General features: G+C 49.1%; 2 pseudogenes; both read left to right on the plus strand.

The window, feature by feature from the left end:
• Positions 1 to 336: 336 nt before the first annotated feature.
• Positions 337 to 2,380, plus strand: LOC136493890 (uncharacterized; annotated as a pseudogene).
• A 2,550-nt stretch (positions 2,381 to 4,930) lies between these two features.
• LOC136493892 (uncharacterized) lies at positions 4,931 to 20,097 on the plus strand (annotated as a pseudogene).
• The last annotated feature ends 2,901 nt before the right edge of the window (positions 20,098 to 22,998 follow it).

Consider the following 22,998-nt stretch of genomic DNA (forward strand, 5'->3'; position numbering starts at 1 on the left):
AAAACCAAACTAGAGCTTTCACCCACGGCCTAGGGCCGCAGCCACCGCGCCTGGGCTCTCAAGACGCCACCTCTGCCAACCAACAAGCAGCAGGGGTGCCACCCAAAACCACCACCAGATCCATGCACTAGGAGGTCGGATCCACACATGGACCACGAATCAAAGCACGAGGACGTGGGATCTAGTGGCGGCGGCGGTGATGGCCGGGCCAGGGCGCAGCGACCCCTGCCTACATGTTCCTTGCCGACGACAGCGCAGGGGCGAGATCCACGCCGGCAGGTCTCGGATCCATGCTCTAGGACAGCGGAGCGGGCTTCAGACTCGACGGTGACGGCGATGACGGCGCCACAGCCCTACGTGCGGAGAGAAAAGCACCCCGCCACCGCCCTCCTCACGGCCACCGCCCTCCAGTGGTCTACTCCAGCGGCAGTGAGGAGAAGGGGGTGGGGAGGAAGAGGCCTTGGTGGTGGGGCAGAGAGCTCCGACCAGGAGCCAGGCGCAACACGCGCGCAGATGAGCCGCCACTCCTGCTCCCGCCCATTTCCATTGGGAAAAGCTAAAAGATGTGCTAAAAATTTGTGAGAGCCATCGGATTCTCTTTCAACGGTGGATAGAGGGTTGAAAGGTACGTCGTGCCTTGCTAGAGGAAAGGCACCGAATCTGAGTCCCAAATCACCCCCCCCCCCCTTCAATTCGAGGATCTGGAGAGGTTTTTTCATAGTCATCTCTGAATATTTGCCATCTCCGAATATTTTTGATTTCATTTTTCTATGATATGTCTTTCTATATGAAAATTGGTTATTTATGATGTATGATGATCCTTGTTAAGCATCCATGGCTGAATGGTTAAAGCGCCCAACTCATAATTGGTAAGAATCTGAGTCCAAAATCACACCACCACCACCACCCCCCACCACCCCCCCCCCACACACACACACACCTGCGCCGCGCGCGCACACGCACGCACACACCCAAAGCCTCCTTGTCAATCCGCTAGCGGCCACAGCCCCATGGCCCCCACTTGAAAGCCCTATGTGGCCATCGTCTTGGCCTCCTCGTCCTCCTCCTCCTCTAAGGAAGACAACTCCTCCTCCGATGACGAACTCGAGGCGGAGTAGCGCCCCACCACAAACCCTCCTATCCTGGCGCCGTCGTCGTCACCACCGCCGACGGACCAAGAAGGCGACAGTTCTGAGGGTGATGATGAGGAGGACAAGGAGGAGGAGGAGGAGGAGGAGGAGAGTGGCAAGACCGCCATGTCTGCCGAGCCCAAGGAGATGCCGCTGAAGTGAGCCGAGCAACCCTCTTCGCCATTGCCGGAGGATGCTGGGGCCCAGGGCTCCGGCGAGGCCTCTCTGGCGAGGAGTGCTCCGCATGATGGGGTCAAGCAGGTCAAGAAACCCTCTCCAGCATCGCAGGAGGAAGATGAGGCAGAGGACTCTGGTGATGCGTCACCGGCGAGGGGTCTGCTGCCCGACGACACCACCACCGACGGCCACAACAACAAGAGGGCCGTGACTCCGAAGTGGGGCGAGAAGCACTCCCTAACACAGCAGCAGGGAGATGAGCACCCAAAGAAGCGTGCTGCGGGACCTGATGGTGAGACCGTCGCCGCGTCAGTCCCACAGGGGAAGAAGAAGAAAAGCAAGAGGTCCGCCGAGGACAGGCGCAAAAAGAAGAAAAAGAAGCAACTCAGCGATACCTCACCCCCACAAGAGAAGAACAGAGTCCAGGAGGATCAGCAGACAGGGGCTCAAGTGAATGGCAAAGCCTTGCAGGGGAGGAATGCTCCATCAACCAAGCCATGCGGTTCTGAGATAGAGAAGAAGCCAGCGGTTGAGCGATCATGGTCCTTTGATGATGAGTTCAAGATTCTCAATGCTTTGGTTGTGCACGCCAAGTCCCATAATGGTGCTTTGCCAGATTCATCGCACCTTTTGGCAAATCTCACATTTGACAAAATTGATGCCAACGAGGAGAAGCTCGCAGACAAGATTCGCAAGCTTAGGACACGGTACCGCAAGATCCTTGTACAAGGCTGCCCATCCGATGACCTTGGTCGTCGACTATTTAAGTTGTCTGAAATTCTCTGGGCCAAGTTGATGAAGATGAGCGGGTTGAGCCAACATCTAGGGACTTCAGTGTACTATCAGAATTTTATCCTAACCTGGCCAAAGAAGTCAAAGCTTACGCCGAAACGCACAGCTCGAGGAACTTAATCTTCACAATGTTCATGACCATAGGTGATGTGAAGGCCCACGATCTTGATGCTCAGTGCAAGAAGCAACAGATTGAAGCATTCAAGTTGGAGTTGGGCCAGGCAAGCCTAATCAACGAATTGCTCTATGCACTTTCAAGTCTAACCCATGTGAGGTTCTAGTAAAGATCTCTGCTATCTTTTGTTTTAGTGTAATGAGTAGACTTGTTGTCATTAGGTTAATGTAGGACCAAGATTCTTCTTTTGGGTATTGGAAAGCTCTTATCAGTTAACTAGTTGGTTGCTTAGATTTAGTGTCTGTTTCTGCATATCGAACTAGCTGTTACAGCTTGATGGTGGTAAACAGTACTTTAACATTTAAGTATCATGAGCTTAGTGATCTAATCAGACTGCTTGTGTGATTTGTTGGTTTCTGATCTGGTATTGTGTTAGATTGTGTTTGGGATGAGAGTTTATACTCCATTGAAAGAAGCAAAATTACTTGTTATTTACTATTACTTGACAGGGACTTAGCCTAGAATGGATAACATGGTTGAATTCTGCACGAATTTAATGGTTTTTGTTGCTCTGCCTGCAGCTGGTGTTATATGCTTCCTGGTGCTGTGCCTTTGCCCCCTTGAGGTTGCTGCATCCTGTTCCTTATGTGTTTTCTTTTCAAATGTGTTGATGCTTACCTGGTGGTTCCAAGTTAGATGCTAGAACTGCTAACAGCATTGATTTGCTTTGATTTACTTACTCATCCTAAACCTACAGTGCAGGTTACTAGCAGATCACAATGAAGTACTTTAACTTATTCTCTCTGGCAGTACCTTTCCGTGGCATGCGTGTCTTGTTTGTTTAAATTTTATCTGTGGCCACCTTTCAATTTATGTCAGATTTTGTGCTCTGTTACTAGCAAAACTTACCGTGCGGCCTATCATTAATCTTTTGTGCTGATTCTAAACGAAGTAGTGCATGGGTGTAGTTATATGGCAAATTTTGGGCTGGCACACTGGGGAAACATTGTTTTGGCTACGGCACACCGCCAATTGTGTTATTGGCTAAGACACATTACGAATTCGGGTTCCTTTGTTGTAACACACCACGCGCAGTAAACAATCATTTTCCCTGGTTTTGGACAGAGAACTTTTTGGAAATGACAATGGGTGCCCCTAGGTCGACTTGACTTGCCTGGTTGACCTAGCTGCTCTTGCAATTCCCCATCCCTGGCTGCCATTAGTCTCACCGCCGCCACCAGTTTAGCCGTCGCCCTCCTCTCCGCACCCGCGCTCCCTCCTTGTCCACAATCGGCGCCACCTTCCTCTCCGCGGCTATGTGTCCATAGATCCAAGCAGAGGAGTTGGACGAGATGGCACCAGAGAAACTTAGGAATCGCTTGGGACCGAGGAATGAATCACCATCGAAGGGCCTAAATCTTGGTTGGGTTCCAGAAGGGTAAGCATTTTTGGCCATTTGATGTGCAAGTTGTTCAATTAACTATTTCAGTGTATCTCCATCAAGTGATTTGGTTCTATTTGGCGTTATCAATATGCGTTAAAGCCTCGGTCGATTTAGGGTTTCAATTATGAATCACTTTTCATTGTTCCCTACCATTTTTTCATTTGTTTTAGGATGGATAGTAGTTCGGCGTGCAGAATTGCTGCGCGCGTTCCAAATTATGTTGAGGTTTGCGATGATGGTAGTCATGTAGTGCACCCAGATTCAAATCTTGAGCTTGTTGTTGATCGTGATTCAACCAACTTGATGGACCTAAAAGATGAAATAGCAAAGGGAGTGAAGCATGGTTCGAATCAAGGAATATCAGTTTGCTATTGGAATAGGACTATGTCCGCTTTCACCAATGTAACTTCTGATGCCAGCTTGATGGATGCAATGGACCTGTATTGGGAGATGAGGAGGTTGCCTCTGTTTGTGGCAGTTTATGACACAGTGACAATTGAGCAAAGCCAAAGTGTATCTGTTGAACCTTCTACACATCATGTCGGCAGTGCTAGTGTTGCCACAGAGCCCCTTCCTCTGGCTTTGATTGAGTATGTTGCTGACGATGAGACAGAAGATGTCGTAGCTAACAATGCAGAGACAGGGACTACCAAAACCAAGGCTAAGTCTAAGAGAGGTAAGGGAAGGAAAAGGGATCTCTCAGATGATGAGGAACCATGGGATGAGGATGAGGTAGAATATGTGGGTCTAAATGATGAGCATCCGTATTTATCTGATGTTGAAGAACAGCTAGAACATGAGGGGCAATCAACTTATGGTGACTATAGTGAGTTGGATGACCTTTTTGTTGATGATGAAGCTAGATGTGAGATTGTTGAACATGTGACTGACCTAGAGAACCCAACCATTGCTCTTGGTGTCACATTTGAAGATGGAGATACTTTTAAGAGGGCAATTAGGCAGTTTGCTGTTCTTAATGAGATTGAAATTGATGCACATTATAGTGAGGCTAAAAGGTACAGAGGGTTCTGCAAGGGTAGAAGTAGCAAAAAGAAGAAGTGTAGGTGGAGGATTCATGCTTCTGAGCTGTAGGATGGCAATACATGGCAGGTCACCATACCTGCTTTTTAACTATGTAATTTACAGTTATATGTGGTGTATTGTTTGTTTCATGCCCTTGTAAGCTGATTTAGCCCTTCTTTTTTGTTGCAGATAAAAAAGCTCCATGCTAAGCATAACTGTGCTAGCACTTCCAAGCTTGACCAGAACTGCATGGCTACCAACAAATGGGTCAGAGACAGAGTCATTGACATTCTTAGGGATCAACCAAATACTGGAGCTACAGAACTAAAGAAAGATCTAGAGAAGAAGTTCAAGATCATGCTATCTTACTATGTGGTTTGGGATGGGAGAAGGTTGGCTCTAGAGCAAATAATGGGAAAGTGGAATGACAATTTTGCTGATGCTTTTAGTTTCAAAGCAGAGGTAGAGAGGACCAACCCTGGAAGCATAGTGGAGATAGAGTATGCTCCTGTTGGTAAAAAGATGAGGTTTACTAGGATGTTTATTGCATTGAAGGCTTGTGTAGATGGGTTTCTCAATGGCTGCAGGCCATTTTTAGGTGTTGACTCCACTATTTTGATAGGAAGGTGGAGGGGTCAATTGGCATCGGCTTCAGCAGTTGATGGTGGTCGGAGCCGTATCCACTGAAGATGATGTACACTGAAGATGATGTAGGCGTGGTCGGAGCCAGATGTACCATGGTCGGAGCCAGATCCATTGTGGTCGGAGCCGTATCCATCATGGTCGGAGCTATATCCACCGTGGTCAGAGCCGTAGCCGATGCAGGTGAAGTAGTGGTCGGCGCAGACTGAATCCATGCCTCCTACGTGGTCATGGCGATGAAGTCGTCGGAACTGGTGGTCTAGGTGATCTGGCCGATGGTGAACGTGAGGCCGTTCGGCGTAGCCATGGAGCCGGAGATGATGACCATCTTGTTTGCTTGGAGAGTAGTACGCACACCCCCTACCTGGTGCGCCACTGTCGACAAAATATAGTCGGCAGTCTACCTAGGGGTATGCCTAAGGTAGTAGATTGTCGGTAGACAGATGCGCAAGCCATAAACAAGACAGTGATGCAAGATAGACACGAGGTTTTATCCAGGTTCGGCCACCAAGAAGGCGTAATACCTACGTCCTGCATCTGATTTGTATTATTGTATGTCAATGAGAGATATTTTTTAGAGGGGTCCCCTGCCCGCCTTATATAGTCTAGGGGGCAGGGTTATAGATCTAGAAACTAATCCTAGCCAGTTACAATTGTCATATGTGGCCGGATAAGGATTCCTATTCTAACTGACCAGGATCTTGCTTGATCGCCAAATCACCTTGACTCCTTGCGCGGGACTCCAATCAGGTTGGCCGGGCCACACGTCGTCTTTTGGTGGACCGGACCCACCGATCCGGGCCGACCCAAGCTTAGCCGTAAGGGTATAGGGGTTAATAGGCTTGAGTCCTTGATATCTCTGACCACTGTTGTTGCCGAAGAAATAGGTTGTCCGAAGAATGTATGGTGCTCTTAAGAAAAAAGAAAAAGATTTCTGTTCTGGGAAGTGTGCCCACTTGTATTTCTGAACAGAAATGTAAGTGCATCTTGAAGCGTAGCGTCCTTGATCATCAGAGGCGTAGGGGTCGAAAAACAAACACATTCACTGCAAGGTGAAGTGTGCCCACTTAGTCCCCGAGCCTGGTAGTAGGTGACGTAGGCACGTAGTGCCAGGGTCTAAAAAGAATTCCCAGTTAAGTTGAGAACCCAATTGTCGTACAAGCAATACGAGATGCACCGGCAGGTGCATCGTACCGACATAGTCCCCGAGCTTGCTGGAAGGCGAAGTATGAGCCTTGTAACAAGGTCTAATTAAATGTCTCTCAACTGTATGTGAGTACAAATCACATGTAGCCGAGAAGAACGATCTTCGAGCAGTGGTCGGGACAGTCCCCGAGCACGATAGTAATCCTTACAATCAGTCAAAGCATAAGGGTCGATTAAATAAACACATTCACCGCAAGGTGAAGTGTGCCCACATAGTCCCCGAGCCTAGTAGTAGGTGACGCAGGCACGTAGTGCCAGGGTCTAAAAAAGAATTTCCACTGAAGTTAAGAATCCAATCGTTGTATAGGCAATACTAGATGCACCGGCAGGTGCATCGTACCGACGTAGTCCCCGAGCTTGCTGGAAGGCGAAGTATGAGCCTTGTAGCAAGGTCTAATTAAATGTCTCTCAACTATATGTGAGTACAATTCACATGTACCCAAGTGGAACGATTCTCCGAGCAGTGGTCAGGACAGTCCTCGAGCATAGTAGTGGTCGTAGCTGTCCCTGAGCACGGTAATGGTCAGAGCAGTCCCCGAGCATGGCAGTGGTTGGAGCAGTCCCCAAGCACGGCAGTGGTCTGGGCCGTCCCCAAGCACGGCAGTGGTCTGGGCAGTCCCCGAGCATTGTAGTGGTCAGGGCAGTCCTCGATCATGGCAGTTGTCTGGTCCATCCTTGAGCACAAGACATGCAGCGAAAAAACGAGCGCCGCTTGTACTATTATTTGGTGTATTTATTTGTCTCCTTACTCTATGAAGTCCATTCTGACACGTCTGGTCAAAAAAGTAGATAGGTATAGCACATCACTCTACCTTCTTACTCTTTCTGGCTAACAGTCACTTGGCACCTATATGGAGGTGCGTCAGTGTGGGCCCTCTCACATTATCAATGAAGAGGCGCGTACACTAGAAACGAAGGGGCGCGTTTATTGGCGTAGATCTTGAGGTTGTGAAAACAACCGTATGCGGCGTGTGCGCACACCTCCCAAGAATCTCGGGCGGACGAAATGATGGAGCTCTTGGTTATTTATCATATAGAACCGGTAAGTTACTTTTTACCGATCCCCATTGTCATTCGCCGCTGCTACCTTCTTCTTCCTCTTGCCAAACCCTATTCCTCCGAAAATCATCACCAATCCCCCCTCCACCGCATCCACCCCCTTAGCAAGGGCAGATTAATGGTGAAGAGAGACGCCCAGAAGAAGGGCGGAGTCATGGCAAAGGAGTGGTGGAAGTCAAGGAGCAACGAGCAGACCATCGAAGACCTCATCGCCATGGGAGTGCTCCACAACAAGGCACTCGTAGGATGGCGCGCGCTGGAAGGAGAAAGCTTCCCCGATCCACAACCAGGTGAGATTGTGGTTTTTGAGGATTTCTTCAAGCAGGGTTTTGGGGTTCCAGTGCACCCTTTCCTTTAGGGGCTCTGCTTGTATTATGAGATTGGGATTTGCAATCTGCATCCCAACTCGATTCTTCTTGTCTCCACCTTCATCCATCTTTGCGAAGCTTATGGTGGCTTCCAGCCCCATTTCGACCTCTTTTGCCATCTATTCTGTCTGTGGAAGAAAGGGAGCGAGGGCTCGAAGATAGCCAGAGGCGTATACCTCAATCTGCATGATGGTATGAAGGCCCAGTACTTGCACTGCCCCTAGAACACCTTACTAGACGAATGGTACAAGAAGTGGTTCTACATCCGCGAAGAGCCAAACACAATCACCCTGTGCGACGTGGGGTTGATTCCGGAGAAGAAGAACAGCTGGTCGAAGAAGCCCGAGCACTTGGAACAGATCACAGAACTGCTCGGGATGATCCCATGGGGGAAGCTGGATGGTCCCAGCGTGGTTGGGAACTTCATCAGCCGAAGGATCCAACCTTGCCAGAAGAGGGTACATCCTGGCTTCGAATACTAGGGGAGCACAGATCCAATGAGGACCAGAAAAGAGGCGCTCGACAAGATCAAAATCAAGGCCAGGATTGAGGAGCTATTCAATCTAGCCAATCCCAATTATGTCAGGTTAAGCGACATCGAGCATGCCTTCAAGCTAGCCCGACCTCCCCCAAAGGTAAATGATGCTTCCTTGTACTTGTAGAGTTATGTCGTAACAAAATTTGACTATGTTGTATCCTTTATGTTTCCTAGAGGAATGGTCATGACCGGGCAGCAGTGTTCATGTCTCCGCCCCATGGTGTGGATTGGCCACAAGTTGCCAGCCCAACCACCCAGACTAGTGCTAGGACCGAAGATGTCCACTGGGTGGCACTTGAGGTTGGGGAGGAGGCAACGGCCATGGCTGCTGGCAAGTGGCCGGCGGCCAACAAACATCGTCAAGCCATCTTCCCTCTTTCAGACGATGAAACAGAGGATGCGGACATCTTCCAACTCATCCCCCGAAAGAGGAGACAGATGGAGTCGACAGAGCAGGGTGGCTCCTCTGTGCTAGCAGTGGTTGCATCACCGACCATTGCAACATAGAGGACAAGCGGAGGAAGTGTCGAGCACCAAACCCTGGCACCAGTACCGGTCGTAGAACAAGACCCGGTGGAGCCTGCTGAGCACGTGGAACGGGCGTGGTCGAAGAGACACTCCTTCGCCACGTCATTCCATGCTTCCAAGCTGTAAGTATCTGTAACTTTGGTGTAAGCTTATAATTTGTATTAAATACTATTGTCTTCTGAACTTTTCTCTGGTATATTAGGTCGGCGTCCACCGAAAATCCTGACTAGCTAGCCGGGTGTGGCACGGCTTTGCTAGTACTGGTGGAAAGAACTGCTCAGTAGCCGGTTGTGGAGGAACCTATAGAAGAAATTCCACCGGAACCTCAGCAGATGAGCTGCCAGACGACAGTCCCCGAGCAGCCGGTCGAGAAGACAGCTGAGCAAAGTACAAGTGCTCCGAGCACTAACCCTGATGAAGCATATACCTTGGAGCCAAGGGAACCAGACCAAGCCGAGGAGCAGCAACCGAAGTTGGCCCAGACCATGCCTACCGATGCTATGGCTCGTGGGAAAGCCATAGTGGTCGCGGAGACTATAGACTCCAGACCAGCGCCGCCCCCTGAACAAGAGGCCGAAGAGGACGAAGTAGAAGAGATCCTGGGCCACCCCCAGGACAAGCGACAACATGTATATGTGTCGCGCTAGCGGAACGACAAGTGGGCTATGCATGAAGAAATCCTAGAGGTCGAAGAGACCCTAAAAGTTGAACGAGCGGCGAAGCGTCTAGTGACAGAAGTCTAGGTATGTTTGGCTTGACCACTTGACCCTATTATGTAGTCGAACTATCTGACTTAGCTTGTTTATATGCAGGACTAGATGAAGACCGCAAAGTACCGAAAGAGGTGCTTCGACCAGATTGAGGGAATCATGACGAATAATAGAGAATTGGCGGCCGAGATGGAACGCTTGCACCGCCAACTTGAAGCCGTCGACCAGGAGAGGACAGAGCGAGAGGCATAGAACCAAAACCTAGTCGGCTAGCTCAATAACAAAGAGCAAGAAAAAACAAGTAAGTTGTCATTTTATCACAGCAAGTGTATGACACGTGTTGTTGCGTTGCTGGTAGTGACAGCTGTAATGCAGGCTTAGAAGCTGAAGTAACCCACCTCCAAGAGGAGAATAGCCGCGCGACCGCAGAGTGTGGTCGCCTAAAGGAGGACAACGAGAAATTGTCGCGCAACCAGGCTCAACTCTAGGACCACACCACCAAAATGAAGGAGGATATGAAAAGTAAGTATTCCAGACCACCTTTCTCATTCTGTTGGTCGCCTTATCTTGTCATACCGTTACATTTGATGTCTTGTACGGTGTGCAGTTTTAAAAGTCAATGCCAAGAGGCATCTAGAAGCCATGATGAAAGAGCATGACGGCTGGAAAGCACGATGCCTTGAGGCCACCGAGGATCAGGACACATGGAAGAACCGGTGCTAGGAAGTGGCAACTGGCATTTTGCCCGTCCTTGACCTTGTCGACCCGACGCTCATAGAGGGAGAGCCAAGGACGCCCTGGCTCGAACTGGTCGAGAGATGCAGACAAGCATGGGGATGGTTCCAAGAGTTTGTGAAGGAGGCGGGTGAGTACACGGGTGCCCATGTGCTAAGCATGGTGCGTGCCCACTACCCCCTGATCGATCTCAAGCGCCTAGAGGCTGGATACCTGAAGGAGGTAGACCTAGACAAGGCGGAGGAGCTCTGGATGGCCTAGCTGGACCTATCGTCAAAGATAATTGGCGACATTAACCTGTGTGGAGGTGGGATGGCACCTGTACAGGGTACGCCATCGACAAGTCAGTTGGGAATGCCATCAGTTGCCAGCCAACCGACGAAGCTTGCTGTCTCGACCAGCCAGGCATCGGTGGGGCCATCCCCTTCAGCTCGACCAGCACAAGAGTCCCCGAGACTCAAGTAGGATACCGAGAGCCACGAGCAGTTTGTGCCGTGCGCCCCGACCAGCCAATGTAATAGGCTTGGAGCTATAGAAGGAGGACATAGTTGTGTTATTGTAAACTCGGGCCTCTTTAGGTGAGCTTGTAATAACGTAACTGTATATCATAAGCTTGTTTGCTTTGTATAAAATGTATTTAAGCTTGAGACTCATGTTGGTGTAACTAAGTAAGAACATGTTAATGTTCTGTTTAGTTGTACCATTTTGCTCGACACATCATCCCGAATAGTTTGTGCGGCCCTAGTTTGCCATGTGGTCGGAGTGTGAGGTGCATGACCTATGCACACGTAGACGCAGACGAGTCAAACCAAGGGAGACCTGCCGATCACCCGTAACGTAGAGAGCGGATCCCATGCACGTGTTGGGTGGAACCGAAGATAAGGCCTGCTCCAAAAACCATAGAAGGAGTGGTGGTCGGCTTTTACTGGCTAAGTTAAAATAACCATGAAATTCGAAGTGACACATTATAATGGTCGGAGAAATCATAATAGCTTTATTGAAGTAAATTGAAAGTACAAGAGGAGTACATATCTTAGTAGTTAAGCATAGAAACGTCTAAGCTTGTCGATGTGCCACGAGTTTGGTACGTCTGTACCGTCTAGGTGAGCTAACTTGTAAGACATTGGTCGTGTGACTTCCTTGATCATGAAGGGCCCCTCCCATGGGGTTGTGAGGTTATGGACACCAGCCTGGTTCATCTTCCACTTCAGGACTAGGTCCCTGACCACAAAGAACCGCTCTTTAACATTCTTGTTGTAGTACCTACGCAAAACAGCAAGGTATTTGGCCGTACGTACACAAGAATCGAGCCGCTTCTCTTCTGTGCTATTCACCTCTAGCTCCCATACTTCATTGACCTTGCCTTCATTGAACTTCTCTACCCATGCTGATCTGAAAGCTATATCTGGTGGGAGGACTGCCTCAGCGCCGTAAACCATAAAGTATAGTGAGACGCCGGTGTTATGACTGGGCAGAGTTCTGAGGCCCCAGACCACGGCTGGTAACTCTTTGAGCCATCTTCTAGGAGCTTTGTCATTTTCTCTGTACATCCTCTTCTTCAATGCGTCCAAGATCATGCCATTTGCCCGCTCGACTTGTCCATTAGCTCTAGGGTGCGCCACCGAGACGTATTTTACTACTATGCTCCTTTCATCGCAGAAGTCCCAAAAAGCGTTCTCGGTGAACTGAGTACCCAGATTAGTGATGATGTTGTTGGGTATGCCGAAACAGTGGATGACCTGCTCGAGGAACGTGACAGCCTTTTCTGAAGATGCCTGTACCAAAGGCATGTATTCGATCCACTTAGAAAATTTGTCAATCAGCACAAAGACGCATGTAAATTTCCTAGGAGCCGGTTTCAAGGGCCTGATCATATCCAGTCCCCAGCATGCAAAGGGCCAAGAGGCTGGTATCATCTGGATCTCATGTGCTGGTACGTGGATTCTCTTGGTGAAGAACTGACAACCCTCACAGTGGTGGACTAGCTTCTCTACGTCGGCTACTGCTGATGGCCAATAGAACCCTGCTCGGAAAGCCTTGCTAACTAGTATTCTTGAGGCCACGTGGTTGCCATAGGAGCCAGAGTGGATTTGGTCTAGGAGATGTTCGCCTTCCTCCTAGGTTATACATTTCATCAAGATTTCCTCCTTTGCGTTTTTGCGCCATAACTTGCCATCGACGAGCAGATACTGCTTACTGCGATGCATCAGGCGGTCATTTTCTGTCCGATCAGTATAACCACTGCCATCTGTTAAGTACTTGATGAAAGGTATTCTCCAGTCTATCTCATGAGTGGTCGGAGGCAGCTCGGTGGTGCTCGGCGCCGGAATTGTAGCCACCAATTGCTGGTCTAGAGCTTTGTCGATCGTGGAATCTTCCTCTTCGATGGAAGGCATGAGCAGGTCTTGGATGAATACGCCATGTGGGATTTTGGCTTGGGATGATCCTAACTTTGACAGCGCATCTGCTGCTTGGTTCTTGTCCCGGACCACGTGTATGTACTCGATGCCATAGAACCTGCCTTCTAGCTTTCTGATCAATTTGTAGTATGCATCCATCTTTTCGCTGGTTGTGTCCCAGTCCTTGTTGAGTTGATTGATGACTAGAGCCGAGTCTCCGTAGACATAGAGACGTTTAACACCAAGCTCAACCGCAATGCATAAACCATGCAGGCACGCTTCGTACTCGGTGGCATTATTAGATGCTGGGAAATAAATCATGAGGATGTACCAGAGCTGCTCCTTGGATGGTGACACGAAAAGAACTCCTGCTCCCGCACCGTCAATGTTGAGAGAGCCATCAAAGTACATCGTCCAATATTCATCGGATCTCGGAGAGGCAGGCGTGCTTAAGTCTGTCCACTCGACGATGAAATCAACGAGTGCCTAAGACTTGATTGTAGTACGGCTTGCAAATTCCAAGGAGAAGGGGCATAGCTCCATTGCCCATTTGACGATGCGCCCGTTCGCATCCTTATTGCGAATGATGTCCCCCAAAGGGTACTCGGTCATGACCACCACACGATATCCGTCGAAGTAATGTCTCAACTTTTGGGATGTTATCAGTATGGCGTAGAGCAGTTTTTGAATCTGTGGGTACCTGGTCTTGGATTCATTGAGTACCTCACTGATGAAATAAATTGGTCGCTGTACCTTGTAGGCATGGCCTGGCTCGTCGCGCTCGACCACCATGGTAGTGGAGACCACCCGATTGGTTGCCGCAATGTAAAGTAGGAGAGTTTCATCTTCTCTGGGAGCAGTGAGGACCGGAGGTGATGTAAGGTATTGTTTTAACTGCGTGAACCGGCTTAGAGCAGCCATGCATCCGGTAAGCTTCTGGACATCCTTCACCTTTTTTGGGGGCTTCATATCTAAAACAGCTTTGACTTTCTCCGGGTTAGGGCGTATGCCGTCGTAACTGACGACGCTGCCAAGCAGTATACTAGAAGGAACACCAAAGATGCACTTCTTTGGGTTTAATTTCCATTGGAATGTATTAAGGGCTGTGAAGGTGTGTTCCAGGTTGTCAACAAGGGTATGTGCTTCCTTGGTTTTGACAACTACATCATCAACATAAGCCTCGATGAGGCTGTCTTTTATCTTGTCATTGAGGCAGGCCTGTATAGCGCGTTGGTAGGTAGCCCCGGCATTCTTGAGCCCGAACAACATAGTCGTGTAGCAGTAGGCACCGAAAGGCGTGATGAAAGATGTCTTGATCTGATCATCCTTTTTTAGAGTGATCTGGTGATAACCAGAGTAGCAATCAAGAAAGGAAAGCAGCTCGCAACTGGCAGTTGAATCTACGACCTCGTCTATGCGAGGTAAGCCAAAGGGGTCCTTAGAGCAGTGTTTGTTGAGATCAGTGTAATCAACACACATTCTCCATTCATTATTATTTTTGCGTATAAGAACCGGGTTGGCTAACCATTCCGGATGATACACTTCTTTGATAAATCCGGCTTAGAAAAGCCATGTAACTTCTACCCTAATTGCCTCCTTTTTGTCGCGAGCGAACCGTCGTAGCTTCTGCTTGATAGGTTTGGCCTTGCTGTTGACATTCAAGGAGTGCTCGATCAAGTTTCGAGGTACACCGAGCATGTCGGCAGGTTTCCATGCGAACACATCCACGTTGCTCCTCAAGAACTTGACGAGCGCGTCTTCCTATTTGGGATCCGGGTTGGCCCCGATAAGGGCTGTTTTGCTGGTATCACCATCGACCAGCTGGATCACCTTGTGCTCCTTGGACCTGATGTTCTTGTGTGGAGCCTCAAGCTCTGGGATCTCCAGGTGGTCGGTTGAGGTCTTCTTAGCATCGAGCATGGTCTCAGCCATGTGAATAGAGAGGTCATGGGCCTCTGCTATTTTGAAGCTGTCGTCCTCGCAGGTATAAGTTGCGTATACGTTGCCCCTGAGGGTTAGAACTCCTTTCTCGGTAGGCATCTTAAGCACCAGATACCTGTAATGAGGTATGGCCATGAACTTGGTGAGCGATGGTCAACCAAGAATAGCATGGTAGGTGCCGTCGAAGTCAGCGACCATGAAGTTGACGTAGTCGGTGCGGAAGTGGTCCGGAGTCCCAAATTGCACAAGTAACATGATCTGCCCGAGAGGTGTAGAGCTCTGTCCGGGGAGAACGCCCTAGAACTGTGCCTCATATGGCTTGAGGTCTGCCTGGGCTATTTTCAGGGTGGGCAGACTATTCTTGAACAGTATATTGATGGAGCTGCCGTCGTCGATCAGTACTATGTCGAACTGAACCTTGTTGATACAAGGATCGAGGACTAGGGGAAAACATCTTGGTTCAGGTATGGTGGCCCATTGGTCCTTTCTGCTGAAGGAGATTTCGCGGTGAGACCACGGAGGGAGCCGTGGATCGGTGAGAAGGTTGTCGGTGTTTGCCACGTTCAAGCAAGCGCGGGCGAGTAGCTTGCGTTCTCATTTGGTCTTGATGGACACTTTGCCGCCGATGATGGTATGCACGTGATCAGTTGGCTTGACGTATTTATGATGAGGGTCTGCATCGTCGTCGTCGTTATCCTCATTGCACTGTTCTCCTGCGTCGTTAGGCTTGTCGGACGTATCCGGAGCCTATTGACGCGTGTAGATAGTCTTGAGGACGCGGCAATTCTCCATTGTATGGTTTGACTTAGGATGGAGCTAGCAGGGCCCTTTCAATGCTTTGGCATAGTCATCTTCATAGTTACGGCGTCCGCCACCCTTTTTGACGGTGTTGACCTCGCCGTCGTCTTCCCGAGCATGCTTGCCCCTGTAATCAACACAGCGGTTACGTCGCTGATTACGTTGGTCGCGGTGGTCGCAGGAGTCGTTGCGCTAGTTGCGGCGGTCAAAATTGTCGTTCTGACCATGGTTGTCGCGGTAGTCGTCGCGGTGTGGGGGGTGGTCAGAGCGTGGAACCCTTGCTGCTTCTTCAACAATTATCTTTTTAGCGTCGTCGGCGTCTGCATATTTCTTAGCGGTGGCTAGGAGCGCTATGACCGATTCAGGTCTCTTGCGGAGGAGCTTGTCCCATAGGGTGTCGTGGAAGCGGAGGCCAGTGATGAAAGCCTTGATTGCCTCATTGTCGGAGATTGATGGGACCTTGATGCGCATCTCCGAGAAGCGCCGGATGTACTCGTGCAGTGGCTCATCTTTTTTATCTCGAATCCGTTGCAGATCGTATTTGTTGCCTAGTTGTTCATAAGTAGCAATGAAGTTGTCGATGAAGGCTTGCTTGAGCTCCTACCAAGAGTTGAAGTAGTTCGCCGGCAAGCTGACCAGCCATTGGTGACCTGCATGGCCAACAGCGACTGGGAAATAGTTAGACATGATGTGCTCGTCAACCATGGCTGATCTGCATGCAGTCTCATAGAGCATGACCCATCATTCGGGGTTTTCCTTGCCGTTGTACTTCTGAAGTTTCTTGAGCTTGAAATTCTTGGGCCATATGACTTGGCGAAGGTGTGGAGTAAACTGCTTCAAACCCGGTGGGCCGTGAGCAGTGTCATATTCCATACGACAATAACTCTCATGGGATGCTCGGTCATCGGCTCTTTGGTTGATGCGAGCACGCAGATCACGTCCACCGAGGTAATGGCGGAGATCGTTATTGCCATCGCAGCAATCTCGATTGCCATCTGGATTAGCCCTGCGGCCATGGTTATCGCGGCGATTGTCGCGGTTGTCTCAGCGATTATCGTCTCGGACGTCACGGCGGTTGTAGTCCCGACGGCGGTTGTCATGCTGGCCACTATCATGGCCACCGTTTCCGCCTTGATGGTTGTCTGATAGGTCGTTGTTGCGCGAACCATGTTGGTTGAGTGGCTGTGAGCGACTTGGGTGCTGGCGGCTGTGGCTTGACTTGACTGAGACAGATGGAGCCCGAGCTTGGTTTACAATCTCTGCGGTCTGGGCCATAGCAGCCGTCAGATAGGCTTGTATTTCATCGTGAACCGCTTGGGTTTCCGAGGTGTTGGGTAGCCGTTGCATTGTCGCCATGGCGACGGCTATGTTGGCACTTGGAGTCCTGAAGACCTGCTTGTCCCCCACCCTATCGAAAGCATCATTGAGGTCACGCGGCTGGACCCTTATGCGTCGTGCCTCCTGGTCTGCTTCGGCTTTGATTTGCCGGCGATTAAACCCATCAATGTTGCGCGCTTCGCGTGCAGTCCTTTCTTGTTCTGTTTCGCCAACTGTCGGTGGTTCGTCATTGCTGACAACATTGATCAAACCCCCTCGCCTTGGTGGGAAAGACGGGAATTGCGGGAACCCCGAGGCGTGATCTGGGATATCCAGATCGTATTCGACGCCTTCATTGTCGTGATGCTAGAGCTTGGTGTGGACAAAGGCATCAGATGCGGTGCCAGACGAGGAGCTAGAGTCACCCTCCATGTGGACGGATCCTTCTTGATAATCTTCAATCCAGATCATGTTGATGAAGTTGCGTGGCTTCGGCCGAGGTCGGTGCATAAAACACAGATCTGAGCGGCATTGTAGGTTGTACGCATAGCTAGATGTAGCATTTCGCAGGTCGTAGGGCTGGACCTGGTGGTTCTCCATCGAGGCTTCGTACTTGGAGAGTCAGAGACCCATCGCGAAGGCTGGTCGGCGACGAGCGGAGCGCCCCTCAGGAGTAGATATGACCACGAGATCTGTACCAAGTTGTGTAGGATGACTGGTCCGAGCTGGTTGGGTAGATCTATTGTGGGGAGCGGTTACCTGCTCATTAGGTTGACTTTGAATCGTACTTACCAGAGCTAGGGTTTCAGCGAGTTTGGTGCCGACCCGATCGATGGAGTCAAGCAGGTCGGTGTTGTTGATCTGCTTCCCTTTGTAGCGGGGAAGCGGATGACGGGTTGTCGACATGGCTAAAGATGATGTAGGCATGGTCGGAGCCAGATGTACCATGGTCGGAGCCAGATCCATCGTGGTCGGAGCCGTATCCGTCGTGGTCGGAGCCATATCCACCGTGGTCGGAGTTGTATCCACCGTGGTCGGAGCCATAGCCGATGCAGGTGAAGTAGTGGTCGGCGCAGACTAAATCCACGCCTCCTCCGTGGTCATGGCGATGAAGTTGTCGGAACCGGTGGTCCAGGTGATCTGGCCGACGGTGAACGTGAGGCCATTCGGCGTAGCCATAGAGCCAGAGATGATGACCATCTCATTTGCTTGGAGAGCAGTACGCACACCCCCTACCTGGCGCACCACTGTCGATGAAATATGGTCGGCAGCCTACCTAGGGGTATGCCCAAGGTAGTAGATTGTTGGCAGACAGATGCACAAGCTACAAACAAGACGGTGACGCAAGACAGACACAAGGTTTTATCCAGGTTTGGCCGCCAAGAAGGCGTAATACCTACGTCCTGCGTCTAATTTGTATTGCTGTATGTCAATGAGAGATGTTTTTTAGAGGGGTCCCCTGCCCGCCTTATATAGTCCAGGGGGCAGGGTTACAGATCTGGAAACTAATCCTAGCCAGTTACAATTGCCATTTGTGGTCGGATAAGGATTCCTATTCTAACTGACCAGTATCTTGCTTGATCGCCAAATCCGCCTTGACTCCTTGCATGGGACTCCGATCAGGTTGGCTGGGCCGCACGTCATCTTTTGGTGGACCGGACCCACTGATCCGGGCTGGCCCAAGCTTAGCCGTAAGGGTATAGGGGTTAATACCCCCACAGCTGGCTATTTCCAGTTGCATATGGGGTGTTTGAGTCAGAGTCCGTAGATAGCTGGAAGTGGTTTTTTAAAAAGCTTCAGACTGCAATAGGCTCACCTCCTGGACTTGTGATATCCATAGATGCAGGCAAGGGTATAGATAGTGCAGTTATAGCTGTGTTTTCAAATGGAGTGGAACATAGAGAATGTATGAGGCATCTAGTGAAGAAATTTTAGAAGAGGTATAGAGGGGTTGTTTTCAAGAAACACCTTTGGCCTGCATGTAGAGCTTTTAACAAGAAGCACTATGAGCATCACTACAAGACCATGCAGAAAGCTTCTCCAAATGCAATAAAATGGATAGAGGAGAACCACAAACATTTGTGGAACAGGTGGAGATTCTCACCGGATAGCAAGTGTGACTATGTCACAAACAATATTGCAGAGACATTTAATAGTTGGATCAGAAAGGAGAAAGCACAACCAGTCATCCCACTGATGGACGGGATAAGGCAGATGATCATGGAGAAGCATGACCTTAGAAGAAGGTTATCCAACAAGATGATAGACAAGATCCTTCCTCATGTAACTAAAGATCTGAATGCAAAAAGCAGAAACCTGAACTATGTCATTCATAGAGGACACAACAACACAGCTGAGATTCAAGGCACAACTAAAGAGCTGAAGACCTGGAGACACACTATTGATCTAGATAACAGAACATGTAGTTGTAATAGGTGGCAGATCACTGGGCTCCCCTGCACTCATGCCCTTTGCTTCATTAACTCACTGAGAAACAAGAGTGCAAAGGACTATATTGACGACTACTACTCTGTTGATGTGTTCAAGAAGGCATATGCCGGAATTGTAATGCCTATGACAGATAGGAACCAATGGCCCAAGGTAGACATGGGTTTCAAACTGTGGCCACCAATCCTAAAGAGGGCAGCTAGCAGACCTAGAACAAGAAGGATAAAGGGTGCAGAAGAAGGAGGGAGAACCAGTGGAATGAGACAGTGCAAGAGGTGTGGACAATTTGGTCACATGATGAAGACTTGCAATGAGACAGTGTATGACAATGATGCTCCACCTCCAGCCACACCTAAGCCAAAAAAAGAGAGGAACAAAAAGACAAAGGCTGCAAGCAGTGCATCAACCCAACAATCCCAAACTAGAGCATGTTCCATCACCATTACAGCCCCACTACTAACCAACAGTCCTACAGGCAACACTAGGAGGTTACATATCTCACTACCCTTGAACTTGTAACAATTTGTTTCTACTGTACTAATGTCTTTCATTTGTTAACAGTCGCAAGAGGAAGATGGAAAGAGATGGTGCAGAATCCACTGATGGACAGAGTACGAAGGGAGTGAATGGAAAAAAGGCAAAACAATGCAAGGGAGACAAGGTGCAGCCGAAGAAAGATCTGGGCAAGGCCAAGAAGCAGCTGGTGATGGATGTGCATGTTGAGTGAAATAATTGCAAGTGTAGTGTTTGCAACCTGCTGATGATGCTTTTGGAAGATGACTTCTAATGTTGTCTAGAACTATGCTTTTGTAGCCTTTGTAATGTAATCAACCATAATTGGCCTAAATTCAGACTTTTCGTTGTTATGTGACTTGGCTATAAGCCAAACTTGAAGGCTTAAATTCAGACTTGTCGCTGTTATGTAACTTGGCTCGAAGCCAAACTTGATGGCTTGTAATGTTAAGACTAGATTGACTTGCACTTGATCTATTTTGTAGTTGCCATGCACTAAAACACATACACTTCATTGACAACCAAATTAGAACATCAGAACATACAGTAGCATTCATTGACACATAAGGGAGACATAAGTGATAGACATCAACTAAAAGTTCATACAGGATGCCTACATTAACTCTGACAAATCAATGCTCACTTCACTAACACCACCAAGAGAAGTAGCACTACAATGAACATAATTGCTAGACCTAAAACAAGCAAACGATCGCCTATCTTGTCGATGCTGCTCCCTATTGACTGATTGGCATCAACAATTTTCTTCAAAGCGGGATGTGCATCCTTCATAGATGCAGTTGTGCTTTCTAACAGGGTAGTGCATCCTCCAATTGATTCCTTCAAAGACTCCATGGCTTGAATCAGCTCCTGAGAAGACATCCTTGGATCCATGGCTTGAGTCAACCCCAGAGACGACGACCCTCTACCGATCTTTGAGAAACATCGTGGAAGCTTGGATTTGCCGATGAGGTACTCAACGTATTGGTCCTCCCACATGTAGAACTAACAAAAGAAGATGAGGAACAATGCTCAGATGAAATCGGCCATACAACTACATCAATAGGCGGATAAAATTGCAGATCTACCAACTTACATGGTTAATTAGAGGACACTTGTAGAACCTCTGCCCAAAGCTCTTGTCCTGCTTCGACACTAGGCCAATCAACTGAGCTCCACACTTGCTGCAATCGACCAGGGGAAGGTCTTCCACTGAGCTCCACACGCGTCCAAAGATGGCACGCTCGAGGCAGCCTCTGTCTTCGAGCTCGAAGCCATCTTCCCCACCTGTCGGGGCATCGAGTGCTAGGGTTTCACGGGACAAGAGCGAGAGAGAGAAGAGAGGAAGACGACCGACTGGGGAAGAAGAAGACGGTGTGGGGGATGAGGCAGCGACCGGGTGGGGCTTATTGGGTTGGGTCGCACCACTTGACTCAGCCAGGGGCAAACTCGTACAGTCACCTAATGTTCTCTGTCCAAAACCAGGGAAAATGATTGTTTACTGCGCGCGGTGTGTTACAACAAAGGAACCTGAATTCGCAATGTGTCTCAGCCAATAACGCAGTTGGCGGTGTGCCGCAGCCAAAACAACGTTTCCCCAGTGTGCCAGCCCAAAATTTGCCTAGTTATATTGGTGTCTTTCTCTGTTGTGCATGCCTGCTCCGCATAATTGAATTAAACTTCTAACATATGTCAACAGAATTGAAGTTAAAAATTGCTCTTGTGGCAACTACTACAAACTGCTATTTTGACTCATCTGCATCCCACAGTTCAGTTCAGTAGCAGTTGGCTCTTGGTCAAGTGTCAATTATGGCATTTATATTTTCACAATACTGCATTGATGATTGTAAAAGTAGGCATCTAATGATTTCTTAATCTTGATAGCGATATTTTTTTTACGTATAGTTCAAACCTTGCCAGTCTTGAGGTTCTTTCCATAGCTTAAGCTTCTGGTAGCATGCAACATGATCGCAGCAATTCTTGTAATTTAATGTTGTTGAACTTGTTTGCTGCTCTTTTTTATAAGAATATTAACTTAGCCTTCCGTGTTGTTTGAAATGGATGATTGCTTTGTTTGTCTCTTCAGCATATTCCGCATGGCAAAAATGGAGTGGCAGATAATGCTAGGCCTCCAGTTTTTCTTTTTCAGGTGTTGCCCATTACAACTGTATGCCTTTCTTTGGGTCTAGACCTTATGTTATCAAGATTGTGGTCACTTTGATATAACTGGATGCTTCTTTGGATAACGAATTCTTAGCTTCAGTTACTGTCGGTGCAGAAAGTGACCAACACGTAAATATTTGTAGTTTTGCCGTACATTGTGATCGTATGTAGCCTAGCACTCAATGACACAAGGTTTATACTGGTTCAGGCAACGTGCCCTACGTCCAGTCTGAGTCGGTCGATGACTTTATTCCTGAGCCCAGGTGCTCGAAGTTTGCTGTGGGGTTATAAATGAGAGAGAGAAAGATGGGTGGTGCAAGAGGTCCGGTCGGACTCTGGACTGAAGGGCCAAGAGTGACGGGAGCTCCTACGTGCGCTAAGTATTCGAGCGGGTGCTCTGTGTAGCTTTAGAGTGTCTAAAGCTAGAAGAGAGTGAATCGATCGTCGGTTGTTCGAATCCTTGATGTGTGTTCGAGTTCTCTGAGTTGATCGTCCTTTGGGAGAGAGCGTGTCCCCTTTTATAGATGAACGAGACGACCTTACAAATGAGAGAGAGTACGTACGCTACTAAGTCTTGTTGCCCACGCCATCGGGTACAAGATGATTGTAGGCGCCCACAACACTGTTATGTCGGACACATGTGGGAGGTCTTTACCATATTCACCATGTATGGCAAATGACGGCGCCTACAACACTGTTGGCGCCCAGAGGCATATGGGGGGTTTTACCGTGTCCGCCTGGTACGGGAATTGATAGTGCCCACAACACTGTATGGCAAACGTCGGTGCCCGCAACACTGCTTGGGTTCTGGTATGCCTGGAAGGTCGCAGGGCACCCTTCTGACATGCCCTGTCGGTACTGTCCTGTAGGTGTACAGGGTACGGTCCTTGGTACTGCGGTTGACTTGAGCGCCCTGCCTTACTTGCTCTGCCCGTTTCCTGGGTCCTTACCG

Source organism: Miscanthus floridulus, chromosome 11 (assembly GCF_019320115.1).
Source record: "Miscanthus floridulus cultivar M001 chromosome 11, ASM1932011v1, whole genome shotgun sequence".
Lineage (NCBI taxonomy): Eukaryota > Viridiplantae > Streptophyta > Magnoliopsida > Poales > Poaceae > Miscanthus > Miscanthus floridulus.